This window comes from Pseudophryne corroboree, chromosome 8 (assembly GCF_028390025.1).
Source record: "Pseudophryne corroboree isolate aPseCor3 chromosome 8, aPseCor3.hap2, whole genome shotgun sequence".
In the NCBI taxonomy this organism is placed as follows: Eukaryota; Metazoa; Chordata; class Amphibia; order Anura; family Myobatrachidae; genus Pseudophryne; species Pseudophryne corroboree.
In genome coordinates, this window is record NC_086451.1 from 403,732,991 (window position 1) to 403,760,848 (window position 27,858).

Genomic DNA, 27,858 nt, shown 5'->3' on the forward strand with positions numbered 1-27,858 from the left:
GGCATTTTCAGTTGAAGAAGATGCAAATATATGCTTGGCACAAGCTGAGCCACATGGGATGTGCTGGCTCTCTCACGCCAGGTGTCTCGCACCACATGGCGTACTGAGGCTACCTGTATGAGGACACATCTGCATGTGGAATTTGTAGCTGTGGTTTCAGCATTCCCTGTTTTACTCAGTTAGGAGCTATTCAGCATTTACTATTTTTATGGGTATATTTTAGTCATCATTTTAATCAGTTTAATAAATTAATATGTACCGTAAGCAAAGGTCCTGAATTACAAGCAATTAAGATTACAGCCACCTGCACCCCAGGACTGCAGTTTAGTCCATACCCAGGAGCACCAATCCTTTTAGCAATACAAATATAGCAATAAAGGTGGTCCAAAAGTGCAAATCATTGATAGAGTCTTTGGTATATTCCTGCTGTGCCCTCTGATGGGATAGATCACCATCTCAGGAGACAAGAAGACAAACAACACATTCTTGTTATATAAACATCACGTATCCACTATATATATATATATATATCTATCAACACAAGGAGGCGGGCGGCACTCCACGGACTTATATAAGAATTCACACAGCTACACAAGCTTCATGACCAACATTTCAGGTGCCTTTAATCACACCTTTCATCAGGATACACAAAGAACACATCCTACCTTAAATACATGACAGTGTAGCAATCGGGTCCCGCTCTTCCCCCCACTTCTGGGAGTGAGCGTGATGGCTTCATACGGTGCCCAGCCAGTGATGGCAGGGGCGGAGCCTGTTACCATAGACACCCACATCTGAACAAAAATAAAGTTTGATCAATGTTGCTAATGTCCATCCGTGATTAAACTAGCACTACTGACTCTAATACATTGCTGCACCGCTTACTAATCATATGTTAAAGCACACGCAGATGATCTATATACTGTATATACACACAGCGGGCTACATAGCAAGGTAGATAAACAGTACAGAATATATGACTATTGGACCCTGCGCTTATCACTGGAAGAGCATTGGTAGCAACAACCCTCATTATATCACATCTTTCAGAAAAAAAACCCCATTTAATTCTACATTATTAATATTCAATAGCCAATACATCACATTCCACCTCCTAAAACAATAACCATATTCGTAACTCGCATTAAAAAATATACTGAAAACAGCATAATAAACATTGCAGTAATACACATGCCCAGAGAAAACAGAGGAAGGACAGATTCTTATTTAACCCAGCAGGTGAGACAGTGTTTAACTCAGAGATCCATCTTGCCTCCAACTGCATTAATCTTTTATTACGATCACCTCCCTTTACCCTAGAAGGGACATGGTCAATCAGTTTATAATGCAGTGTGGCCATGGAATGTCCTTTTTCCTTAAAATGTCTCGCTATGGGGGCGTGGTCTGGCTGCTGGAGGAAGCAGACTCATTTCATGTGAGCTCCTATAGTTTATGCCCATCAAATTTCTAATTTATCCTCCCCCTGGTAACTCTCCTACCTTAGTTGCTGTCCCTGCCTCCCCTGACCCCCCTGGTGTGGCCTGGTACATGCTGCAGAATCAGGGAGCAAGCTCTGGAGCTCCCATGGATTGCGCCCTACCTCCAGCCCCCATGCCGGGACCTCGATTTTACCTCTGGGCCGGCGCATACCTCCGGTGCCACAGAATCGGAACACAGCTCTCTCCTCTGCTCTCTGGTGCTTTGGCTGCCGCTGGACACCCTGAGGAGGCCTCTCTTGCTGCCCCTGCCTGCCCCCTTTGCTGGGAATGGACAGGGTTTTCAGCAACCTGGCAGAGCCGTGGGACGCCCAGCGGCCATCTTGTAAGTGACCCGGTGCACACCACGATCTCCTGCCCATCTTCAGTGTGCAAGTTGAGGCTTAATACAGAACTGGCAGACCCCCACACTCCTTAATACATGCCCCTGGAGTCCTTGCCTTACCATAGCATCACACAGTATAACACTGCTGGGACCCATGCTGTGCTGCTTCTTGGAGGACACATCTTCCTGCATTTCCTCTCTCCCTCCAGTCTCTGCTGTGCTTAACTCCTGCCAGTATTTTTATAGGGGCTTGCAGAGACACACTACAGGTTTGGTGCTCTGATCCAATATAATACTACTACCTCTGTGGTGCTCTATGTGACTTTTTTTATTTTATCATTCTTCTGAAGATGTGTATATAACCTGAGATCCCTACAACAGCAATGCTTGCTCATTAGTCTCATCCTCACTATTGCTCAATCTCAGTGTAACGTCTCCTTGCTCCGGCTGTGATACTCATGTTTCCTTTGCTGTACCATCGAGGTTGGTGCTGTGTCGACCATTCTAATGCCATGACCCTCTAACTCACCCACGCAGTATGGTGCAGGACATCCTATGGCTGTAACCAGAGTCTCCTCGATGTGCTGATGTTCTGTTTATAGCTCTTCCTGCAACAAGTCCTGCTGTATTTCACTACATATGTGGACGTCTTCTTTTTGATGGGAAAAAACTGAAAAAGTGGACGGTCATCTCACACCAAGTAATCCGGATCCACAGCCTCACAGTCTAATTTGCTCCGTTATCTTGTCCCTGGAAACGACACCCAGAGCGACAATAATTGTTCCGTTGCTGACTCTTCTCCTACGAATACCGCCAACATCATGGCCTTTTCACCTTGGAGTCGGTCTGATACATCTCTGGAACCCAACAATGCCGATGTCTTAAAACATCTTAGATCCCTTCCTACCAAAAAACATCTCCCTACGAAATCTGATTTTTTTGTATTTGGAAAAGAGAATTGGTGCTACAGTCAAGGCGGAAATACCTGCGCTTCAGGCCAATCTATCCCAAATTACTCATCGTGTGTCTGACATGGAGGACCACCTCAATGATTTGGACTCTTACCAGCAATGACTTGGAAGCACCGTTTTTACACACGCTCAAGAACTCAAGGCGATTCAGCGTCGTATGGATGGTTTGGACAACAGAGGGAGAAGAAACAATCTTCGGATACGTGGTATCCCTGAGGATGTACAAGGACCGGGAATTCGTAGACGTCCTTGTCAGGTCCGGGTGTTTTTGTGAATCTGTTAACCCGGAACCAACCACAGGTGTAGGTGCTGGGCTATGAAGAAAGCAGGGAGGACGAAGAAAGTTCCGATTCATATATTTATTCAAAATAATAATTCAGTAAAGGGTTAACTGACAAGTTGGTAATCATCATATTATACTGAAGTATTGCAGGAATAATATGCAAGAGAAAACTCAAAAATAAATAAAAGAAATGTTCATGGAAACATATGCAAAACAAGCTGATGAATAAATGTTGGATTGTCCAAATATAAACAAGCTTTGATGCAGAACTGCAGAATGTGATTAACTGGATAATGCAGACATGAAGAGATAACTGTAAGGATTTGCAATGGAGTTTTGAGAGTTAACTGAGAGACTGTGAAGAATTATCCTTGTTATGACAACATAGCAAATATAAACAAACTTTGATGCTGAACTGTAGAATGTTATTAACTGGATAATGCAGACATGAAGAGATAACTGTAAGGATTAGCAATGAAGCTTTGAGAGTTAACTGAGAGACTGATGAATTATCCTTGTAATGACAACATAGCAAAAAGTACTGAATTGGGTTACTTGCGGGTTCCGGAGATCACTGTGAAACTGTAGTAGAAGACAAGGTGATGAATGGGTTAAATGCAGAGTTGAACAAACGAACAGCTGAGAGAAATGAGATCCTGCAGACTTTGTAGGATAGGCAGACTGACAAGGTAACCTCATGCAGGACACTGGGAATCCAAGTATTTCCAATAGGTGTGCAATTGACTGATAGCACAATGGAGAGCCGGTAGATCTTTGGCAGTGAAGGCTGCAAACGGACCTCTGGGAACGGAGGCGATATCTGGACCTACGGGAATCACACAGGAATGCACGGAGAGAGTTCAGAGCTAGAGCACAGCTTTGATACAACAAAGCACTGGCCCAGAGTAACATAATCCCAGCCTACTTAAAGGCAGCACAAGCACGGGATTGGCTTACACCTGCCCACAGGTGTTTTCACAAGTGCTCTGTATTAGCTATTTGGTCTCCAACATGGCCACCTCCTATACAGCAGACACACCGCAGTGCCTTAGGCCATTTGGTCCCCGCACTCACAGTTCCCAGACTCTGCATCACCTGTGCCATTGATCACGCCGTGTCCCCACACGGGCGCACAGCACCGCAAGCAACCGCACTGGCAATGGATGAACCCCAGAACCCGCAGAGGTGAGAGACCGGTTCGTGACAGTACCCCCTCTTCTACGGGTGGTCTCCGAACACCTTTGAACCTTGTCAGGATTTTTGGAGAAGTATTTCTGTACCAGTCTTGGAGCATGAACATCTTCAGAGAAAACCCAGGATCTCTCCTCCGGACCGTAACCCTTCCAGTCGACCAGAAACTGTAAACGACCATATCGGGAACGTGAGTCCACAATCTCTTTAACTTCAAATTCCTCATTCTGCAAAGAGTGAACTTTAGGAGATTTGGACTGGGTAGTACGGAACTTATTGAGAATCAAAGGCTTCAGTAAAGATGTATGAAAGGCGTTAGGAATTCTCAAAGACGGTGGCAATTCGACTTTGTATGACACAAGGTTGAGTACCTTTACAATGGGAAATGGACCAATAAACCTGAGAGCAAATTTCTTAGAAGGAACTTTGAACTTGAGATTGCGCGTAGAAATCCAAACTTGGTCTCCCACTTAGTAATTCGGTACAGCTTTACGTTTTCTATCTGCAAAAGATTTATAACGAGTGGAAGTTTTGACCAAGGACTTACGTACACAACTCCAGATGCTAGATAGACGTTGAAGCTCTTGATCTGCTGCTGGAACCTCTAGGGCTGGCAAAGGATGAAACTCTGGTGGAGAACTTCTTGGACTCTTATGTTGGGCACATTTAGGACATGCTGCTATAAACTCTTGGACATCGGCTTTGAGACGTGGCCACCAATAAGACTGTTGAATAAATTCGGGAGTCTTTAGAACCCCATGATGACCCATGAAGGAAGAGGAGTGAGCCCAGGTAAGCAGCCGTTTTCGGAGACTTGTGGCAACAAAGGTCTTGCCAGGCGGAGGAACTGGAGAGGTTCGAGTCATTAAAAAGGACGTAGGATTCACAATGGCTTGATTCGTGGTAGCATCATTTAATTCAGAAGAAGCAAAGGGCCGGGAAAGGGCATCTGCCTTTTTGTTCTGAGACCCTGGACGATAGGCGAGTTTGAAATCAAATCGTGAGAAGAAAAGCGCCCATCGAGCTTGTCGTGGATTCAAACACGGAGCTGACTGCAGATATAGAAGATTCTTATGATCAGTATAAACTGTAATGCGATGTTGAGCTCCTTCTAGAAGGTATCTCCACTCCTCAAATGCCAACTTGATGGCAAGTAACTCTTGGTCACCGATTGCATAATTACGTTCTGCCGGGAGGAACTTACGGGAGAAATATCCGCAGGGATGGACCTTTTTATCTTCAAAGACTTGTGACAACACAGCTCCTACTGCTTCTGTAGATGCATGCACCTCTAATAGAAAGGGACGATTCAACTCAGGCTGTCGAAGAATGGGGGCTGACACAAAGGCTTGCTTTAAATCAGAGAAGGCTTTGATTGCTTCAGAAGACCAGTTCGTAGGATTTGCTCCCTTGCGAGTTAGGGCTGTGATAGGAGCAGCTAACGTAGAATAATTCTTAATGAATCTCCTATAGAAATTAGCAAAGCCAAGAAATCGCTGAATCCCCTTGAGAGTTGTAGGAGTGGACCAATCCCGGATAGTTAAATCATCCTTGATTCTCTCTGAAAGTCCATTCCAAAACGCGGCGATCAGGGCCTCCTCATTCCAGTTTAACTCTGAAGACAACGTGCGAAACTGAATAATATATTGACTGACAGGACGTAAACCTTGACGTAGACGGAGAATCTCCAAGGATGCTGAGGTGGTCCTGCCTGGTTCGTCAAAGATTCTCCGGAAGGAAGATACGAACTCTTTGTAATTAGAGAGGATAGGATCACCTCTCTCCCATAATGGTGATGCCCACTCCAGAGCCTGACCGGAGAGGAGGGCAATAATATATGCAACTTTAGAACGAGCTGATGGGAAACTGGAGGACAACAGTTCGAACTGGATCTCGCATTGATTCAGGAATCCTCTGCAAAGTTTTGGGGTTCCGTCAAACTTACTCGGAGAGGGTAACTGCAAGCGGGACGTAGGTAGCGTCACAGGAGAAGCTGTAGTGGTAACTGGGACATCCAGGGTTGGACTCTGGACTTGGAACGTTTTAATAGCCGTATGAAGAGTCTCTAAACGGTCTGCCATAGTTTGCATAAACTGCACTATTTGTGTCTGTATAGACTCCTGATTTTCCAGACGGGAAAGGATATCTGACGTAGCACCGCCTCCTGCGAATTGGTCACTTGACGGATCCATGTGGCCAGTGCTTACTGTCAGGTCCGGGTGTTTTTGTGAATCCGTTAACCCGGAACCAACCACAGGTGTAGGTGCTGGGCTATGAAGAAAGCAGGGAGGACGAAGAAAGTTCCGATTCATATATTTATTCAAAATAATAATTCAGTAAAGGGTTAACTGACAAGTTGGTAATCATCATATTATACTGAAGTATTGCAGGAATAATATGCAAGAGAAAACTCAAAAATAAATAAAAGAAATGTTCATGGAAACATATGCAAAACAAGCTGATGAATAAATGTTGGATTGTCCAAATATAAACAAGCTTTGATGCAGAACTGCAGAATGTGATTAACTGGATAATGCAGACATGAAGAGATAACTGTAAGGATTTGCAATGGAGTTTTGAGAGTTAACTGAGAGACTGTGAAGAATTATCCTTGTTATGACAACATAGCAAATATAAACAAACTTTGATGCTGAACTGTAGAATGTTATTAACTGGATAATGCAGACATGAAGAGATAACTGTAAGGATTAGCAATGAAGCTTTGAGAGTTAACTGAGAGACTGATGAATTATCCTTGTAATGACAACATAGCAAAAAGTACTGAATTGGGTTACTTGCGGGTTCCGGAGATCACTGTGAAACTGTAGTAGAAGACAAGGTGATGAATGGGTTAAATGCAGAGTTGAACAAACGAACAGCTGAGAGAAATGAGATCCTGCAGACTTTGTAGGATAGGCAGACTGACAAGGTAACCTCATGCAGGACACTGGGAATCCAAGTATTTCCAATAGGTGTGCAATTGACTGATAGCACAATGGAGAGCCGGTAGATCTTTGGCAGTGAAGGCTGCAAACGGACCTCTGGGAACGGAGGCGATATCTGGACCTACGGGAATCACACAGGAATGCACGGAGAGAGTTCAGAGCTAGAGCACAGCTTTGATACAACAAAGCACTGGCCCAGAGTAACATAATCCCAGCCTACTTAAAGGCAGCACAAGCACGGGATTGGCTTACACCTGCCCACAGGTGTTTTCACAAGTGCTCTGTATTAGCTATTTGGTCTCCAACATGGCCACCTCCTATACAGCAGACACACCGCAGTGCCTTAGGCCATTTGGTCCCCGCACTCACAGTTCCCAGACTCTGCATCACCTGTGCCATTGATCACGCCGTGTCCCCACACGGGCGCACAGCACCGCAAGCAACCGCACTGGCAATGGATGAACCCCAGAACCCGCAGAGGTGAGAGACCGGTTCGTGACAGTCCTCACCAAGATTTTCAATGAAATTACTGATGCAGAACCGGACAATGGCCCTCATTCCAAGTTGATCGCTCACTAGCTGCTTTTAGCAGCAGTGCACACGCTAAGCCGCCGCCCTCTGGGAGTGTATCTTAGCTTAGCAGAAGTGCGAATGAAAGATTAGCAGAACTGCTCGTAAAAATTTTCATACCGGTTCTGAGTAGCTTCAGACCTACTCCTACCTTGCGATCACTGCAGATAATTTAGTTCCTGGTTTGATGTCACAAACACGCCCTGCGTTCGGCCAGCCACTCCCCCGTTTCTCCTGGTATGCCTGCGTTATCTACTGACACGCCTGCATTTTTTAGCACACTCCCGGAAAACGGTCAGTTACCTCCCAGATATGCCTCTTTACTGTCAATCACTCAGCGATCAACACAGCGACTGAAAAGTGCCGCTAGACCTTGTGTAAAATAGCATAGTTTTGTGTGAAAGTACTTTGCGCATGCGCAGTGCAGCCCATACGCATGCGCAGTAATGCAGATTTTTTTGCCTGATCGCTGCACTGCGAACAACGGCAGCTAGCGATCAACCCGGAATGACCACCAATGTCATTCTCTTTGATCGTGCACACCGTGCACTGCGTCCAAAAGGCCTTCCCTCTGAGGCTCCCAGGGATATTATTTGCTGCCTCCATTACTACCACATCAAGGAGGATGTTCTGGCAATAGAGAGGAAATGAGATGGAATTGAATTTAGTGGTTCCAAAATCCAAATCTTCCCTGACCTGTCCTGGAATACTCTTCAACACAGACGGCTCCTCAAACTGCTTACGGATGCCTTAAAACATAAGAATATTTGTTTTCATTGGGGCTTCCCCTTGAGCATCCAAGCCTCTCATGATGGTCGTAATCTTAGTTTACAGTCTTCAGATGACTTGGATCGCTTTTGCTCTGCCCTTTCAATCAACACGCTGTCTCTCCCAGAATGGACTCAACTGCATACTAGGTTGGACCCTTCCACGCCTCCTCTGGTGCGGACTCTTTGGGTACCTGTCCACAATCACAAGAATGACCTAGCTTTACCACACCCTTGTCTAGAGGCTTCCGATACCTGACAACCATCACTATCTGATATGGAGTTTTTGAATTCCTTTCTACTGTTTGCTCCAGGACTTACTTGCTAGCTCTGAAGCCTGGCCGGCTGTTAACCTAAGTATTTTCTGGACTTAGCTCTGCGAGTGCTCGCTATGTACTAGGCGACTGAGTTTAGCTATGTTTTTACTATATACCATCTCTCACCTCACCGAGAAATTGTCCTTCTATTGATATGTCTATGGTTCACATACCGTTCTCTATTTACATGCTTATCCTTAGCAGGACATTTTGTACTAATCTTTTCTTTGCATGATTTAGCTACTGTTATATTATTGACTTGTTGCTATTGTGGATTTTGAGCCCGGTCACAGATGCCCCACCCCAGTTGGGTTGGTCCGCACTTTTTTATTGGTGCATGGGTGAACAAGTTTAACCTGTGTTATCCAATAGCAGACATTTGTTTTTTCCATTTATTCTGATTCTTGTTGTTTTCTGTATGTTTTCTTGGATTCTGCCTTTTTCTACTTTTTCTACTTGTCTGTCTTTCTCCCTTTCCTCTTTTCCCATTCCCCTTCTCACTCTTGATTGTTTGTACTAACCCCTTTGTGGGGTTGAATCTCCAATGTTTTATGTATCTCCCAGTGGATTCTCCTGCACATATTCTGCGCTATCTCCTAAATCTATCATGGTCTCTTTGAAAGAGAGGGCATTGAAATTATGCTTTTATAGTGTCAAATGCTTAAATATCCCTGAAAAATGTTCTACTCTTTTGAGAGAACTTTACTCAGAAAGAGTTGACGTGGCTTTTGTGCAGGAGACTCATTTTAAACAGGATGCTGCCCCTCCCCTTAGAAACCATAATTTTCCTCACCGGTTCTGTAGTGATAACTCTCTGGGTAAATCATTGGGTGTGGCTATACTCCTATCTCACAACCTACTTGTTTCAGATACTTCCCCCATCATGTTTTATCGGCTGGAAGATGCCAGGTTCTAAAATGTAAGCTTTTTGACCAAGTATATACCCTGGTAATTATTTACTCATCTAATCAACACCAATGGAAATTCTTGACCAAGGTTATGAGACTCTTAGAGCCTTTGAGAGAGGGTTGTTTAATATTAGGGGGAGACTTTAATTGGACACTAGACCCCGCACTTGACTGTTCTACTAGGCCTCTGCATCATTCCTCCAGGGATCACCGTATGGTACGTTAACTTCTACATGATAGTACACCTTTTATTCTGCCCCTCATGATTCTTATTCTCGTCTTGATTTTTTTTTAGTGGACCATAAACAATTACAGTTTTTCACTGATAGTCATATAGGCCAGATTACTTGATCCAATCATGCTCCTATATTTGCTTCCTTTTGTCTCACTACTGTTTTTGCAAAACCGTAGACATGGAAATTTAATGAGACTTTGCTCCACAATAGACGACTTAAGGTTGGCCTGCTCCAAACTATTACTGAATACATCTCCCTTAATGACCTGCCTGATACGCCCACTGTTATGATCTGGGAGGCACATAAATGCATAGTTAGGGGTAAATGTATCCAATTGGGATCCCAGTTAAAAAAGGACAGAGAGGCTCAGCAACGACTGCTTTTGACCCATATCCAATCTTTGGAACTGTCTCACAAGCAGTTGATGTACGGGTGCTGCGTGATCTCAATGAGGCGAGATTAGCATTTAAAAAACTTATGCAAGAGAAAAACAAATTTGAATAACAGAGATACCGCCACAAATTCTATCTGTGGGGTAATAAACCTGGTTCTATGTTAGCGAAAGCCCTGAAGTCTCAATGCCAAAAGTCTTATGTTCACTCAGTTCAGGACTCAGAATGGAATAGGGTCCATACCTTTCCACAAATAGCAAAGGCCTTTCAATCTTACTTTATGGATCTCTATAACTTGAGAAAAACCCAATCTCCATCTGATGTCTTCTCATCTGTGGAGGCAGTCAATGATTATCTCTCTTCTGTAGATTACCCTCAGTTGTCAGGAGATGATGTAGAGTTTCTTGAATGCCCCTTTGCTATCGAAGAATTGTAACTGGCCCTATCTGCTACTCCTCTTGGGAAGAGTCTGGGCCCAGATGGCTTCCCAGTGAGCTATTATAAATCTTTCCAATCATCCCTCATGCCAGTTTTTGAAAGCATGTAATGCAATAACTGCTGAGAATGCATTCCCCCCCAATCTTTGGAGGCATATATTTCTATAATTCCTAAGGAAAGGAAAGACCCCACTCACTGCTCCAGTTATCGGCCTATCTCCTTACTAAATAATGATATCAAACTTTATGCTAAAATGTTAGCTTACAGGCTGAATTACTTCTTGCCGACTCTGATCCATGGGGACCAGGTAGGAATTGTGAGGGGAAGGGAGGCCAAAGATAACACTACAAAAATCATTGACCTCATCCATCACGCCAGGCGTAACAGCGAGACTATGATTCTTTTGTCCACGGACGCGGAGAAGGCCTTCGATAGGATTAACTGGCAGTTCATGGAGGGTATTCTCCGTCGTTCAGAACTGGGTCCATATTGCTTGCATAGGATACTTGCTCTTTATAACAATCCCTACACACGAGTATGTGTCAATGGGGCTTTATCGGACCCCTTTGTGATTCAGAATAGTACACGTCAGGGATGCCCTTTATCTCCCCTTATTTTGGTTTTACGTATGGAGGTGGTGACGAGGGCGAGCCATTCAAATGATAATATTAGGGGTCTCCGGCTCAGTGACTCTGAATATAAGTTGGCTTTATTTTCTGATGATTTCCTTGCCACTATAACTGCTTCGGCAACCTCTCTCCCTGCCCTTATGCATGAATTCAACAGATTTAGTCATGTCTCTGATTTTAAAATAAACTACGCAAAACCTGTAGCAGTTACCCCCCTCCATGGTAAATAGCCTTAAAGGCTCATTCCCTTTCCTCTGGAATCTGATCCAGCTGAAATATTTAGGGATTCTGTTGTCTCCTAATACCGATTCCCTGTTTCAACTTAATTTTTGACCACTTTCGAAGCAACTCAAGGAGGACTTTCAAAATTGGTCCCTACTGAAGCTGTCCTGGTTGGGTAGGTTGAATGTAATCAAAATGAGTATTCTCCCAAAGGTTTTATACTTACTAGAATCTCTACCGTCTTCCTTTTTTAGGGATTTGCAGGGCATGGTGGGTCAATTTATTTGGGGATCACTTGGATCCCGCATATCTCGATCCACGCTAATTAGAAGCCGAGTTTGAGGCGGCCTTCAGCTGCCCTGTTTCCTAACGTACTATCATACCATTCACCTTGCTAGGATTGTTGAGATGTCCAGACCTCATGTTATGAAACAATGGCCGCTTATTTTGGATCGCGCAGCTCCTACTCCATCAGGTGTCCTCCCGTGGATGTCTAGATGTCCTCACCTCACTCACCCCACTCTGAGCCCTACACTTCAATGCTGGCAAAAATATAAGAACCTTTTGGATTTTAAATTGAGAATTCCTCTATCTACACCCCTGTTTAATAACCCTGATTTCCCCCCAGGTATGCCACCATTTAGACTGCCCTCCTGGTCGAATGAGTGTATATCTCGTATCTGCCACTTAGTCACACATTCTAGCATTTGCTCCTTTGAGGATCTTCAGTGGAAGCATGACCTTCTGTCTAATTCCTTTTGGTTTTATTTGCAGGTTAGGCAATTCATCTACTCTTTTGGGAAACACGCTCTGTCATCCACCTACACTAAATTTGAATCTTTATGCCTGTCTCCTCACCCTCCTAGACATCTGATATCACAGCTGTATTGTTTATGTCTCACCGTTATGACTGCTGGTCCTCCCTCTTATGCTTCGGCATGTCAAGGCGAGTTACGTGGAGATTTGCTGGAGGACAAATGGACCTGTATTTTTACTCACACTTTTGCTACCTCCTCTTCCCTCCAAGTGTTACCTACTAGAGATGTGCGGCTGGCACTTTTCATGTTTTGTGTTTTGGTTTTGGTTCTAATTCCATTCTCGTGTTTTGGTTTTGGCTTGGTTTTGCTAAAACCACCCTTTTCGTGTTTTGGTTTTGGTTTTGGATCTGGATGATTTTTTTAAAAAAAACCATAAAAACAGCTAAAATCACAGAATTTGGGGGTAATTTTGCTCCTACAGTATTATTGACCTCAATAACAATCATTTCCACTCATTTCCAGTCAATTCTGAACACCTCACACCTCACAATATTGTTTTTAGGCCTAAATATTGCACCAAGGTGGCTGTATGACTAAGCTATGTGACACAAGTGTGCGGCACAAACACCTGGCCCATCTAGGAGTGGCACTGCAGTTGCAGACAAGATGGCACTATTCAAAAACTAGTCTCCAAACAGCACATGATGCAAAGAAGAAAAAGAGTTGCAATTAGGTAGCTGGATGGCCAAGCTAAGTGACACAAGTATGCGGCACAAACACTTGGCCCATCTAGGAGTGGCACTGCAGTTACAGATAGGATGGTAGATTTAAAAAATAGGCCCCAAACAGCACATGGACAAATAGAAACAAACAGCAGTGGACATATAGCAGCAGCATATATCGTCACTGGAATTATTGATGACACAGGACACTACCACTGGTCTGATGCAGACCAACAGGTTGTTATAATTGTTATACTGCAGCAGTGAATGTATAGCATCTGCGTATATCGTCACTGGAATTACTGATGACACAGGACACTACCACTGGTCTGCACAACACAGCACCACTTTATACAGCTACACTGGATATATGGCAGCAGAGTACACCAAAACTGTGAATGGCTGGACTAATACAGCACAATACACTGACTACACTGGACTGGTCTGCACAGCACAGCACCACTTTACAGCTACACTGGATATATCTGCCTGGACTGATACAGCACAATACACTGACTACATTGGACTGGTCTGCACAACACAGCACCACTTTTCAGCTACACTGGATATATGGCAGCAGAGAACACTAACACTGTGACTGCCTGGACTGATGCAGTACAATACACTGAGTGACTACACTGGACTGGACTGAGCAGCACAACACTTGCCACCCTACTTTCCCGCCCCAACACACAGACACTGAACACTGAGGACATGTCCTCTCTATACACTCTCCGAGACTGGAGTGAAAATGGCGGGAACGCGCGGCTCCTTATATGGAATCCAAATCCCGAGAAAATCCGAAAGCGGGATGATGACGTTTTGCCACGTTCGGGTTTCTGAGTCAAGAGGGAAAATCCGAGCATGGCTCGGATCCGGACTCGGAAGGCAAAGTTCGGTAGGGTTCAGTTCTCTGAGAACCGATCCCGCTCATCTCTATTAGCTACCCAATATAACCTCTTAGCTCGTTGGTATAGATGTCCAGTACAGGTCCACCAGATGCATCCCAACATACTCTCTACTTGCTGGCGATGCAACCTTGAATCAGGCACTCCTCTCCACATATGGTGGAGTTGTCCGGTTTTGATGAGTTTTTGGCTAACAATACGTAATGTATGTTCAAAAATGACTGGCCTTACACTACCCAACACGCCAGAGTTCTGGTAGTTTAACCTGATGGAGATACCTATCTCCATTTATAAAACCTCCCTTCTTCGGCATTTGATGAATGCCGCAAAAGCAATAATACCCTGTTATTGGAGAACCACCTCATGCCCTCCCATCTCTCGTTGGTTTCAGAGGCTTGATCATTATATGTTAATGGTTGATTTATCGTCCCTTATGAAATCACCTTCGTTGAACTTTACTGCTACTTGGAGTAACTGGTTGACCTTTAAAAATACACCTGACTATCAAGCCCTTCTAGCTTCCCCCATATCTGATACTCTGTAAGCTTCATTGCATGCTCCCTACTCCTCTTCTTTTCTCTTATGTCTTTCTTCCTTTATCTTTTTCGTTTTTTCTATTTCTCTCCTTTTTTACCAGTATTCTCTATATGGTTATATTGATGTTGCCTGTTTATATTATGTTCTTGTACTGTCAACTGTATTTTTGATTATACAGTTATATTCAATGGAATATTGATTGTCCTTTGTGTTTATCTGTTTGCAGCCTTGGCGGCCTCAATTGTTTATTTGCTTTTCCTAAACTAATAAAAAGCAGATTGTACTAAAATGTCTCGCTACTGGTTGATCGATGGTTTTCCCATCTAAAGCATTTCTAATGGGCGATCTATGTTGCTCGGCCCGTTCGCGAAATGTGCATATCTTTTTGCCTATATACGCAAGCCCGCATGGGTATTTGATTATATAAATAAAAATTTTTGTAGTACAAGTCAAAATATACTTACTTGTGATCTTTTTGCCAGAGTGCAGATGCAGAAATGACGATCAGTCTCCAAATATCTGCACGTTGTGCATCCAGTGCATCTATACGATCCAGGCATCCTACTTAAAAAATTAGATCTCAATACTCTCTAATGCACAGTGGTGCCAGTGTGCACGAGCCAGTCTTTCAAATTTCATCCCCTTCGGTGGCACTTCAGTTATTCGCTGTTATGCAGCATTGGAACAGATATATTGGATTTCACTATTGGTCAAAATTTTCTAGCCGTTCTTCTAATTATATCGCTGGCTGTTGTGTAAGTTGTGATTAATGGAATTACCTTACGTGAACATTTTATTTTCTTGTTCATGCTCTTATCTTAGCCTTGATTAGGTCTTGTTTCAAGTATCCCCTTTATAGGAATGTGTCCATCATCCGATCAATTTCCACCTCTGCCACAGCAATATTACTTGTGATTCTTCATGCACAAATAAATTGATGGTATGGTAGACCCTTTTTCATAGTCACTGAGTGGAAATTCCTGGTGTGCAGCAATATATTTTTATCCAGGGGCTTATGGTATACATATGTTTCTAGAGTCCTTCCATTTCTGGTAATTTGTACATCCAGATAATGGATAGTGTCAGTGCTGGATTTGATTGTGAACTTGATGTTGGCATCCATCTGGTTAATGGTGTTCATGTATACAATGAAGTCCTCCTGTTTACCTGCCCCAATCACGAGCAGGTCATCTATATAATGCATAAATAAAATCAGTCCATCAGAAAAGGGTGAATTTTCAACAAATAATGTTTGTGCAACTGCCAGCGTGTAGGCATTTGCGAATGCCGGAGCTACATTGCTCCCCATAGCGCAACAAAGGTGCTGCAAATAATAATTTCTGGGTTAAGGTCTTTTCAAGAATCAGGAGAAACAATTCAATGTCAGGTCCTTTGTAATGTTGATTATTCTCCAAAAGTCGCCTCATAGCCATAATCCCTTCTGTGTGCGGGATATTGGTATATAGACTTATAACATCTATACTGCTAAGTACAAAGTCATCTGGCAATTGAGTGCACTTCTGAACTAGTAATAGCAAATGTGTTGTTTCCATCAATACAGTTGGTTCCGCTTGAATGACAGGCTGAAGATAGAAATCCAGAAATTCCGCTATTTTGTTGTACAAGGATCCATGTGCGGACATTATCAGACGCCCAGGTGGGCTTTTTAGGTTTTTCTGAACCTTTGGTGGTGAATATAGTATCGGATTAATGGGATAGTCCACTGAAAGTGCTTTAAAGGTTACTGTATCTATTATGGCTTCCTGATGAGCCTTCAATAAAATGGCATCAATTTCACCTTTATATACAGTATTGCAGTAAGTACTTACTGGTCTCTTGATAAAATACATAACTAACATACTGGTGCACTTTATGAATAAGTACTTCTCCTATATCTTTTCTACCTGATCTGTCTTTATATGGACTCTCACCAGCGATCCATTGGTAGATACTGAGGTTATAGGATTGTACTATTCTTACGATCGCCTTACGCTGGAAGCAGATAAATTCTAACATTTCCACTTTTATTTGCATCAACTGTCCCTTTTCTTGTTTGGTGAACTCTCATCAGTGATCCCGGAGTAAGAACATATATAGTGATCTACTATCATACCACACTGTAGATGGCCAAACCTGTACGATCATGGAAGCTAAGCAGTGTCGAGCTTGGTTAGTACTTGGATGGGAGACCTCCTGGGAATACCAAGTTTAGTAGAACCAAGGGTGACCAGAACACTCCGTACCTAACATTGACAGTAGTTTCACCACTTGTGTTTCTTCTAAGACTCATCTTTAATCTATTGTCATTCATGTTTTTTATTTACTCAAATAATCGCTGTTAATACTTTCTGATACTATCATCGGTACTACTTACCTATTGTAACCTCCTAGTGAAAACTCACAGGTACTTCAGTCAGCAACTTCTGTCTACAGGGCAACCAACCTTTTAATTGCTTCAGAGTAATACATTGGTGATCTCTTTTATAACCAACTCACATTTGGTATTAGTACATCAATGTTTCTTTTCAGAGTTGTGTCCCTAATTTCACAAATGAATTGACGAACTCGTCACACATATTGGACCCAGTCTCTAAGCCTTTAAGCAATTTAGTTGATTTTTTTACCACTTTAGTGTTGTATTGTTGTTGGATACATTTATCCATTTTAAATAGATTTTATAAAAATTTCATTTTTTAACCTACTCCTCTACCAATCCTTTTAGGTCATATAAGAGTGCATCCACACAAGACTCTTCTTTTATCTTTCCGTGTAATAAAGCGGCACTTTCTACCTGGATGGAGGAGGGGGCTGTTGCTGGCCATGTTGCTGGGTCCCAGTTGCCTTGTTCCCACTGCCTGCCCCGCCGCCGGTTTTGCACCAGCACCTGTATAATGTAGCTGACAGGTGCTGGAACTGGCGAATGCGCTGTAGTGGTGCAGTTACTGTGCATGTGCAGAACCCCAGTTTAAGCTGCAGCCCATAGAAGCCAGCTAGGGCTGAAAGGCAGAGAGTGGCTACTTACAGGAAGCCAGCTGTCTGCTTACCACAGCCCAGTCTGGCAGTCCCAGAGGGAGGAGACACGTCCCAATGGGACTGCCTGTCCTGCAGGTGACTGGCAGGTAGGACTTTCAATAGGAAGTAACTGCCTGTCACAGTATAACCAGTGCAATCTCACTGAGCATAGGTGGTGGATTTTACTGGGGTACTGCAGTCCTGCAGCCCATAGGTAAAATCCGCTACTCATGTTTCCTCATGTTTAGTTAATCATAATGATTTTACTTGCTCACCTCAAGCAAAAGAGGCCATGTACATGAGACACTTCAGCTGTCCCACAGAGATTTGCTAGATTTATAGTGCATAAGGGGGTCATTCCGAGTTGATCAGTAGCTGCCATTGTTCACTGCGGAGCGATCATTGAAAAAAATGGCTAATCTGCACATGCATATGCTCCGCAATGCGCATGCGCGTCGTACGGGTACAAAGTCCTTTGTGGTTTTGCACTGGTTCTAGCAATGATTCCAATCGCACAGCCGAACGCAAAGAGATTGACAGAAAGAGGGCGTGTATGGGTGTCAACTGACTGTTTTCTGGGAATGTTTGGAAAAACGCAGGCATGACCGGGTGTTTGATGGGTGGGTATCTGACGTCATTGCCGTGTCACTCATCGCAGCAATCATCGCACAGGATAAGTAATTACAGGGCTGGTCTTGTTTTGCACAAAATGTGTTTGCTGGAGCTCTGCTGCACAGGCGTTCACACTCCTGCAAAGCAAAAATACACTCCCCCGTGGGCGGCGACTATGCATTTGCACGGCTGCTAAAAACTGCTAGCGAGCGATCAACTCGGAATGACCCCCAAGGATCCCATTTTTGATAGGTGTTAAGGATTAGATTAAAGTGCTATAAAACAAAACTGTGATGAAAAAATAATTAGCATTTGAATATAAGATCATAGAAATTACAAATAATACAGTTAAATAATTATTCCATATGTAGTACAGGTTGAGTATCCCATATCCATATATTCCGAAATACGGAATATTCCGAAATACAGACTTTTTTGAGTGAGAGTGAGATAGTGAAACCTTTGTTTTTTGATGGCTTAATGTACACAAACTTTGTTTAATACACAAAGTTATTAATAATATTGTATTAAATGACCTTCAGGCTGTGTATATATAAGGTGCATATGAAACATAAATGAATTGTGTGAATGTAGACACACTTTGTTTAATGCATAATGTTATAAAAAATATTGGCTAAAATTACCTTCAGGCTGTGTGTATAAGGTGTATATGTAACATAAATGCATTCTTTGCTTAGATTTAGGTCCCATAGCCATGGTATCTTATTATAGTATGCAATTATTCCAAAATACGGAAAAATCCGTTATCCAAAATACCTCTGGTCCCAAGCATTTTGGATAAGGGAGACTCAACCTGTAATAACATATACAGAGGTGTCCTCATGTATCATTCCGGGGTTGATGAGGTACAGTATGTCTAAGTGGTTGAGATAGGTATCACAGGTGTTGGGTGGCTAAGAGATGGACATTACCCCTGATAAGTTGTTCCCCTTACCCTGTCTCATAGTACCATGCTCAAAGAGATAGGATAGATTGATATGAATCAGAAGTGAGTCATCAATTCCAACAGACATTCTTTTTATTGATCTGAAAAAACCTCTGGATTTGGGATGATTGGTTCATTAAGGGACGTTGCTTTGGTTATAAATCACAAAAAATTAGGGATGTGCACCTGAAATTTTTTGGGTTTTGTGATTTGGTTTTGTGTTCGGTTCCGTGGCCGTGTTTTGGGTTCGAACTCGTTTTGGCAAAACCTCACCAATTTTTTTTTGTCGGATTCGGGTGTGTTTTGGATTCGGGTGTTTTTTAAAAAAAAAACTAAAAAACAGCTTAAATCATAGAATTTGGGGATCATTTTGATCCCATAGTATTATTAACCTCAATAACCATAATTTCCACTCATTTTCCATTTTGATCCCATAGTATTATTAACCTCAATAACCATAATTTCCACTCATTTTCAGTCTATTCTGAACACCTCACACCTCACAATATTATTTTTAGTCCTAAAATTTGCACCGAGGTCACTGTATGGCTAAGCTAAGCGACCCAAGTGGCCGACACAAACACCTGGCCCATCTAGGAGTGGCACTGCAGTGTCAGGCAGGATGGCCCTTCCAAAAAATACTCCCCAAACAGCACATGACGCAAAGAAAAAAAGAGGCGCAATGAGGTAGCTGTGTGAGTAAGCTAAGCGACCCTAGTGGCCGACACAAACACCTGGCCCATCTAAGAGTGGCACTGCAGTGTCACGCAGGATGGCCCTTCCAAAAAATACTCCCCAAACAGCACATGACGCAAAGAAGAAAAAAAAGAGGCGCAATGAGGTAGCTGTGTGAGTAAGCTAAGCGACCCAAGTGGCCGACACAAACACCTGGCCCAACTAGGAGTGGCACTGCAGTGTCACGCAGGATGGCCCTTCCAAAAACTACTCCCCAACAGCACATGACGCAAAGAAGAAAAAAAAGAGGCGCAATGAGGTAGCTGTGTGAGTAAGCTAAGCGACCCTAGTGGCCGACACAAACACCTGGCCCATCTAGGAGTGGCACTGCAGTGTCACGCAGGATGGCCCTTCCAAAAAAATACTCCTCAAACAGCACATGACGCAAAGAAGAACAAAAAAGAGGCGCAATGAGGTGGCTGTGTGAGTAAGCTAAGCGACCCTAGTGGCCGACACAAACACCTGGCCCATCTAGGAGTAACACTGCAGTGTCAGGCAGGATGGCCCTTCCAAAAAATACTCCCCAAACAGCACATGACGCAAAGAAGAAAAAAAGAAAAAAGAGGTGCAAGATGGAATTGTCCTTTGCCCCTCCCACCCACCCTTATGTTGTATAAACAAAACAGGACATGCACACTTTAACCAAACCATCATTTCAGCGACAGGGTTTGCCACACGACTGTGACTGAAATGACTGGTTGGTTTGGGCCCCCACCAAAAAAGAAGCAATCAATCTCTCCTTGCACAAACTGGCTCTACAGAGGCAAGATGTCCACCTCATCATCATCGTCCGATTCATCACCCCTTTTACTGTGTACATCCCCCTCCTCACAGATTATTAATTCGTCCCCACTGGAATCCACCATTTCAGATCCCCGTGTACTTTCTGGAGGCAATTGCTGCTGGTGAATGTCTCCATGGAGTAATTGATTATAATTAATTTTAATGAACATCATCTTCTCCACATTTTCTGGAAGTAGCCTTGTACGCCGATTGCTGACAAGGTGAGCGGCGGCACTAAACACTCTTTCGGAGTACACACTGGAGGGAGGGCAACTTAGGTAGAATAAAGCCAGTTTGTGCAAGGGCATCCAAATTGCCTCTTTTTCCTGCCAGTATACGTACGGACTGTCTGACGTGCCTACTTGGATGCGGTCACTCATATAATCCTCCACCATTCTTTCAATGGTGAGAGAATCATATGCAGTGACAGTAGATGACATGTCAGTAATCATTGGCAGGTCCTTCAGTCCGGACCAGATGTCAGCATCAGCAGTCGCTCCAGACTGCCCTGCATCACCGCCAGCGGGTGGGCTCGGAATTCGTAGCCTTTTCCTCGCACCCCTAGTTGCCTGAGAATGTGAAGGAGGAGATGTTGACAGGTCGCGTTCCGCTTGACTTGACAATTTTCTCACCAGCAGTTCTTTGAACCCCTGCAGACTTGGGTCTGCCGGAAAGAGAGATAAAACGTAGGTTTTAATTCTAGGATCGAGCACGGTGGCCAAAATGTAGTGCTCTGATTTCAACAGATTGACCACACGTGAATCCTGGTTAAGCGAATGAAGGGCTCCATCCACAAGTCCCACATGGCTAGCGGAATCGCTCTGTTTTAGCTCCTCCTTCAATGCCTCCAGCTTCTTCTGCAAAAGCCTGATGAGGGGAATGACCTGACTCAGGCTGGCAGTGTCTGAACTGACTTCACGTGTGGCAAGTTCAAAGGGCAGCAGAACCTTGCACAACGTTGAAATCATTCTCCACTGTGCTTGAGACAGGTGCATTCCACCTCCTTTGCCTATATCGTGGGCAGATGTATAGGCTTGAATGGCCTTTTGCTGCTCCTCCATCCTCTGAAGCATATAGTGGGTTGAATTCCACCTCGTTACCACCTCTAGCTTCAGATGATGGCAGGGCAGGTTCAGGTTTGTTTGGTGGTGCTCCAGTCTTCTGTACGCGGTGCCTGCATGCCGAAAGTGGCCCGCAATTCTTCTGGCCACCGGCAGCATCTCTTGCACGCCCCTGTCGTTTTTTAAATAATTCTGCACCACCAAATTCAAGGTATGTGCAAAACATGGGACGTGCTGGAATTTGCCCAGATGTAATGCGCGCACAATATTGCTGGCGTTGTCCGATGTCACAAATGCCCAGGAGAGTCCAATTGGGGTAAGCCATTCTGCGATGATCTTCCTCAGTTGCCATAAGAGGTTTTCAGCTGTGTGCGTATTCTGGAAAGCGGTGATACAAAGCGTAGCCTGCCTAGGAACGAGTTGGCGTTTGCGAGATCCTGCTACTGGTGCCGCCGCTGCTGTTCTTGCAGCGGGAGGCAATACATCTACCCAGTGGGCTGTCACAGTCATGTAGTCCTGAGTCTGCCCTGCTCCACTTGTCCAAAAGTCCGTGGTTAAGTGGACATTGGGTACAACTGCATTTTTTAGGACACTGGTGAGTCTTTTTCTGATGTCCGTGTACATTCTCGGTATCGCCTGCGTAGAGAAGTGGAACCTAGATGGTATTTGGTAACGGGGGCACACAGCCTCAATAAATTGTCTAGTTCCCTGTGAACTAACAGCGGATACCGGACGCACGTCTAACACCAACATAGTTGTCAAGGCCTCAGTTAACCGCTTTGCAGCAGGATGACTGCTGTGATATTTCATCTTCCTCGCAAAGGACTGTTGGACAGTCAATTGCTTACTGGAAGTATTACAATTGGTTTTCCGACTTCCGCTCTGGGATGACGATCGACTCCCAGCAGCAACAACAGCAGCGCCAGCAGCAGTAGGCATTACACTCAAGGATGCATCGGAGGAATCCCAGACAGGAGAGGACTCGTCAGACTTACCAGTGACATGGCCTGCAGGACTATTGGCTTTCCTGGGTAAGGAGGAAATTGACACTGAGGGAGTCGGTGGTGTGGTTTGCGCGAGCTTGGTTACAAGAAGAAGGTATTTACTGGTCAGTGGACTGCTTCCGCTGTCTCCCAAAGTTTTTGAACTTGTCACTGACTTTTTATGAATGCGCTGCAGGTGACGTATAAGGGAGGATGTTCCGAGGTGGTTAACGTCCTTACCCCTACTTATTACAGCTTGACAAAGGCACCACACGGCTTGACACCTGTTGTCCGCATTTCTGTTGAAATACTTCCACACTGAAGAGCTGATTTTTTTGGTATTTTCACCAGGCATGTCAATGGCCATATTCCTCCCACGGACAACAGGTGTCTCCCCGGGTGCCTGACTTAAACAAACCACCTCACCATCAGAATCCTCCTTGGCAATTTCCTCCCCAGCGCCAGCAACACCCATATCCTCCTCCTGGTGTACTTCAACACTGACTTCAATTTCACTATCAGGAACTGGACTGCGGGTGCTCCTTTCAACACTTGCAGGGGGCGTGCAAATGGTGGAAGGCGCAAGCTCTTCCCGTCCAGTGTTGGGAAGGTCAGGCATCGCAACCGACACAATTGGACTCTCCTTTGGGATTTGGGATTTCGAAGAACGCACAGTTCTTTGCTGTGCTTTTGCCGCAAGTCTTTTCTTTTTTCTAGCGAGAGGATGAGTGCTTCTATCCTCATGTGAAGCTGAACCACTAGCCATGAACATAGGCCAGGGCCTCAGCCGTTCCTTGCCACTCCGTGTCGTAAATGGCATATTGGCAAGTTTACGCTTCTCCTCAGACGCTTTTAATTTTGATTTTTGGGTCATTTTTTTACTGATCTTTTGTGTTTTGGAGTTTACATGCTCTGTACTATGACATTGGGCATCGGCCTTGGCAGACGACGTTGATGGCATTTCATCGTCTCGGCCATGACTAGTGGCAGCAGCTTCAGCACGAGGTGGAAGTGGATCTTGATCTTTCCCTATTTTTTTAACCTCCACATTTTTGTTCTCCATATTTTGCGCACAACTAAAAGCCACCACAGGTATACAATGTAGATTGATGGATAGTATAGTATTACTTATACTTATGGACGACGAGTGACGACACAGAGGTAGGTACAGCCGTGGCCTACCGTACTTCTGCTTAGTGCTTATATATATGATATACCATATAACGGACCTGGTGGACACTGTCAGCAGATTGCTAAACAAACTAGTATGAAGAAAGAAAAAAAAAAAACACCACAGGTATACAATGTAGATGGATGGATAGTATAGTATTACTTATACTTATGGACGACGAGTGCACTGACAACACAGAGGTAGGTACAGCCGTGGCCTACCGTACTGCTGCTTAGTGCTTATATATAAATATAATATACTGTATAACGGACCTGGTGGACAGTGTCAGCAGACTGCTAAACTAGTTTGAAGAAAGAAAAAAAAAACACCACAGGTATACAATGTAGATGGATGGATAGTATTACTTATACTTATGGACGACGAGTGACGAGTCGACACAGAGGTAGGTACAGCCGTGGCCTACCGTACTGCTGCTTAGTGCTTATATATAAATATAATATACTGTATAACGGACCTGGTGGACAGTGTCAGCAGACTGCTAAACTAGTATGAAGAAAGAAAAAAAAAACACCACAGTGTTTTTCAGGCAGACAAACGTATACTGGACTGGTGGTCACTGTCAGCAAAACTGTGCACTGTACTCCTGCTATAACTGCTCCCCAGTCCCCACAATTAGGCAGTGTGAGCAGTGCACTCAGCACAGATATATCATGCAGCAGTGCAGCACACTGAGTGAGCACAGATATGGTGGAGCGTTTTTTTTTCAGGCAGAGAAACAACGGATTAAACTCAAAACCCTGCACTGTACTCCCTAACAGCTGCTCCCCGTCCCCAATCCTCCCCACAATTTATAACTAACTAAGTTCTACTATAACTGAGAGGACGCCAGCCACGTCCTCTCCCTATCAATCTCAATGCCCGTGTGAAAATGGCGGTGACGCGCGGCTCCTTATATAGAATCCGAGTCTCGCGAGAATCCGACAGCGAGATGATGACGTTCGGGCGCGCTCGGGTTAACCGAGCAAGGCGGGAGGATCCGAGTCTGCTCGGACCCGTGCAAAAAAGGGTGAAGTTCGGGCGGGTTCGGATTCTGAGGAACCGAACCCGCTCATCACTACAAAAAGTAAGACTTTAGCATACATGAAGAACAGGAATGTATAATTCACTACAGTACACACCACAAAAGATCATCCGATATGCATAAGACAAACAATTTGAAATGCAGAAGAAAAAGAATTTGAATCAGGGTGACAAACGACTGGAATTACATAAAAATTATTGGACTCATGAAATCATATCAGACACTGTGTATTCCATGCTATAATGTAATGATAAGAAGAAGAATAGCAAAATGTTCAGTAGCAATATGTTCAGTAATCCTAAATACTAACTTTCTAGCTCTCCCTAGCTTAGGTAACAAATATCTTCACTGCCAAATATTTTTAACTCTGGTTAAAGTCTGCTGTGGCACAGCTTGTAAATGGGAGAATGGGCACATAGGCCCTCATTCCGAGTTGTTCACTCGCAAGCTGCTTTTAGCAGCTTTGCACACGCTAAGCCGCCGCCTACTGGGAGTGAATCTTAGCTTAGTAAAATTGCTAACGAAAGATTAGCAGAATTGCGAATAGAAACTTCTTAGCAGTTTCTGAGTAGCTCCAGACTTACTCTGCCACTGCGATCAGTTCAGTCAGTTTCGTTCCTGGTTTGACGTCACAAACACTCCCAGCGTTCACCCAGACACTCCCCCGTTTCATCAGATACTCCCCGTTTCTTCAGACACTCCCGCGTTTTTCCCAGAAACGGCTGCGTTATTTCGCACACACCCATAAAACGGCCAGTTTCCGCCCAGAAACACCCACTTCCTGTCAATCACATTACGATCACCAGAACGAAGAAAAAACCTTGTAATGCCGTGAGTAAAAGGCCTAACTTAATAGCAAATTTACTTGGCGCAGTCGCACTGTGGACATTGCGCATGCGCATTAGCGACTAATCGCTCCGTTGCGAAAACAAAATAACGAGCGATCAACTTGGAATGACCACCATAGTTACTGAGGGGATCCTGCGATGGCAAATGTCAACATTACTCAGTTCTTTATTTCATAAAAGATGCAACTGGCGAAGGAATAGCAGGGTCTCCTGACAACAGCACTTATGTTACACTCAGGGGCTTTGGGGTAGAACAAACTCAGTCTCTTTCAGTTGCAGGGCTTGATTAACACTGGCATAATGAGTTCAGTCCTTCCAGCAATAGCTATCTGTCTGTGGATGCACAAAACTCTGCACTTGTAGCACAAATATTTTTCTTGAACTTGTAATAAACTCAGTCCTTGTTTTAGCTCTCTTTCTATGGGTCTTAACTGGCACAAAATGGCGCTGGTGGCTACGCCCTCCTTAAATACTGTTTGGTCTGTAACACAGAGGCTGAGGCTGAAGGACACTTGCCTGTGGATGGCTGTCAGTTTAAACCAGTACTCAGACCCAGGGAACAAAGTTTCAAGCTGGCTGCTCCTGCTGTAATGGCTCCTCACTCTCTCTCTCTCAAGATGGCCGAGGCATCCATGCCTCTCCTCTGGCTGCAGCTTCTTAACACCCGCTCTCTGACAACACTCTGCGGCTCTTCCTTAGCAGTGCTGTTCTCATCGCCCAGCGACCTGAGGCCATCTCCAACACACAGCTCTCGCTCTGCTTCGCGTTCCTCCTTCTGCCAGCACTCTCCGCACTCTCTATCTTCTTCTTCCTAGCAGCCTCTCCTCCCAGCAGCCTTTGACCAATCAGCTCTCTCTCCTGAGGCCATGTGACAGAACTCGTGGCTGCAGTTAACTCTTCCTGCCCCAGCATTTCTCCTGCTGCTGCAACGCTACAGCAAATGTTTTCAAAGGGGCACACACACAAAGTTCTGTGGTGCCACACTCATACACTGTCACTATAGTTATGGCAAATAGCCACCTTCAGCGCACCAGGTCCTGGGAGACTCGGCCATGTCAAGCGTCTTTTTCTCTTAAAATGTGTTTCATAATTCAAACTACATTGCTAGCTTACACTGATCAATTTGATGCGCAACATTTGTACATCTGTGTGCAACGGAGTTTGAATCTGTACACGATGATTTCAGTTTCTTTTGTGCATCATCTGCAATTTTGTACATGTTTATAACAAATTCCTGTGTGGTTAAAGTCACAGTTCAGCATACTCTAGATACTGGAGTTGTGTTTTCCTGCATCTGCAATGCAAAAAAGATAGAACATTTTAAGAAAAAGATGGTATGAAACACCCCTTAGTGGCTCAGTCGTGACGTGTTTTGTGCCATATAAAATATTGATGCTATGTGTATGAGGACACATTTGTACTGATTTAAGGGGGACATGCACTAAACAGTGATAAAAGTGGAGAAGTGAGCCAGTGGAGAAGTTACCAATAGCAACCAATCAGCATTGACGTAACATTTCTAATTTGCATACTATACAATTGTACGGAGCAGCTGATTGGTTGCCATGGTAAATTTCTCCACTGGCTCACTTCTCCACTTTCATCACTGCTTAGTACATGCACCCCTAAATGTTTATTTTGCATATCTACTGTCTGCCATATTACACCTCCATCCAGGAAGAAGTGTTGAACTATTTTTCATTGCTTCATGAAGTTAAATTAAGTTTTTGAATTTTTAGGGATCATCATGAGCAATGGAGAAAGATGGAAGACAATGCGTCGCTTCTCTCTCATGACTATGAGGAATTTTGGCATGGGGAAGAGAAGCATTGAGGAGAGGATCCAGGAGGAGGCTCGGTGTCTTGGGGAGAAATTTATGAAAGAAAAAGGTGGGTAGAGATAATTATAGTTATTATTCATAAACAATATTCTATCCATGGATTTACCTCAAGTCGTACCCCCAAACCACACTTCTTTAGCATTATCTGACAGGGCATATGGAAATTACCCTAATAGCCTATTTTGATATATTATTACCCTAACAACCCTA

The 27,858-nt window shown here is 44.0% G+C and overlaps 2 pseudogenes; both read left to right on the top strand.

Annotated features, from left to right (window-relative positions):
* LOC134949313 (cytochrome P450 2A4-like) overlaps positions 1–27,858 on the top strand; it is a 202,270-nt pseudogene that overhangs the window by 11,747 nt on the left and 162,665 nt on the right.
* LOC134953909 (5S ribosomal RNA) lies at positions 16,715–16,833 on the top strand (annotated as a pseudogene).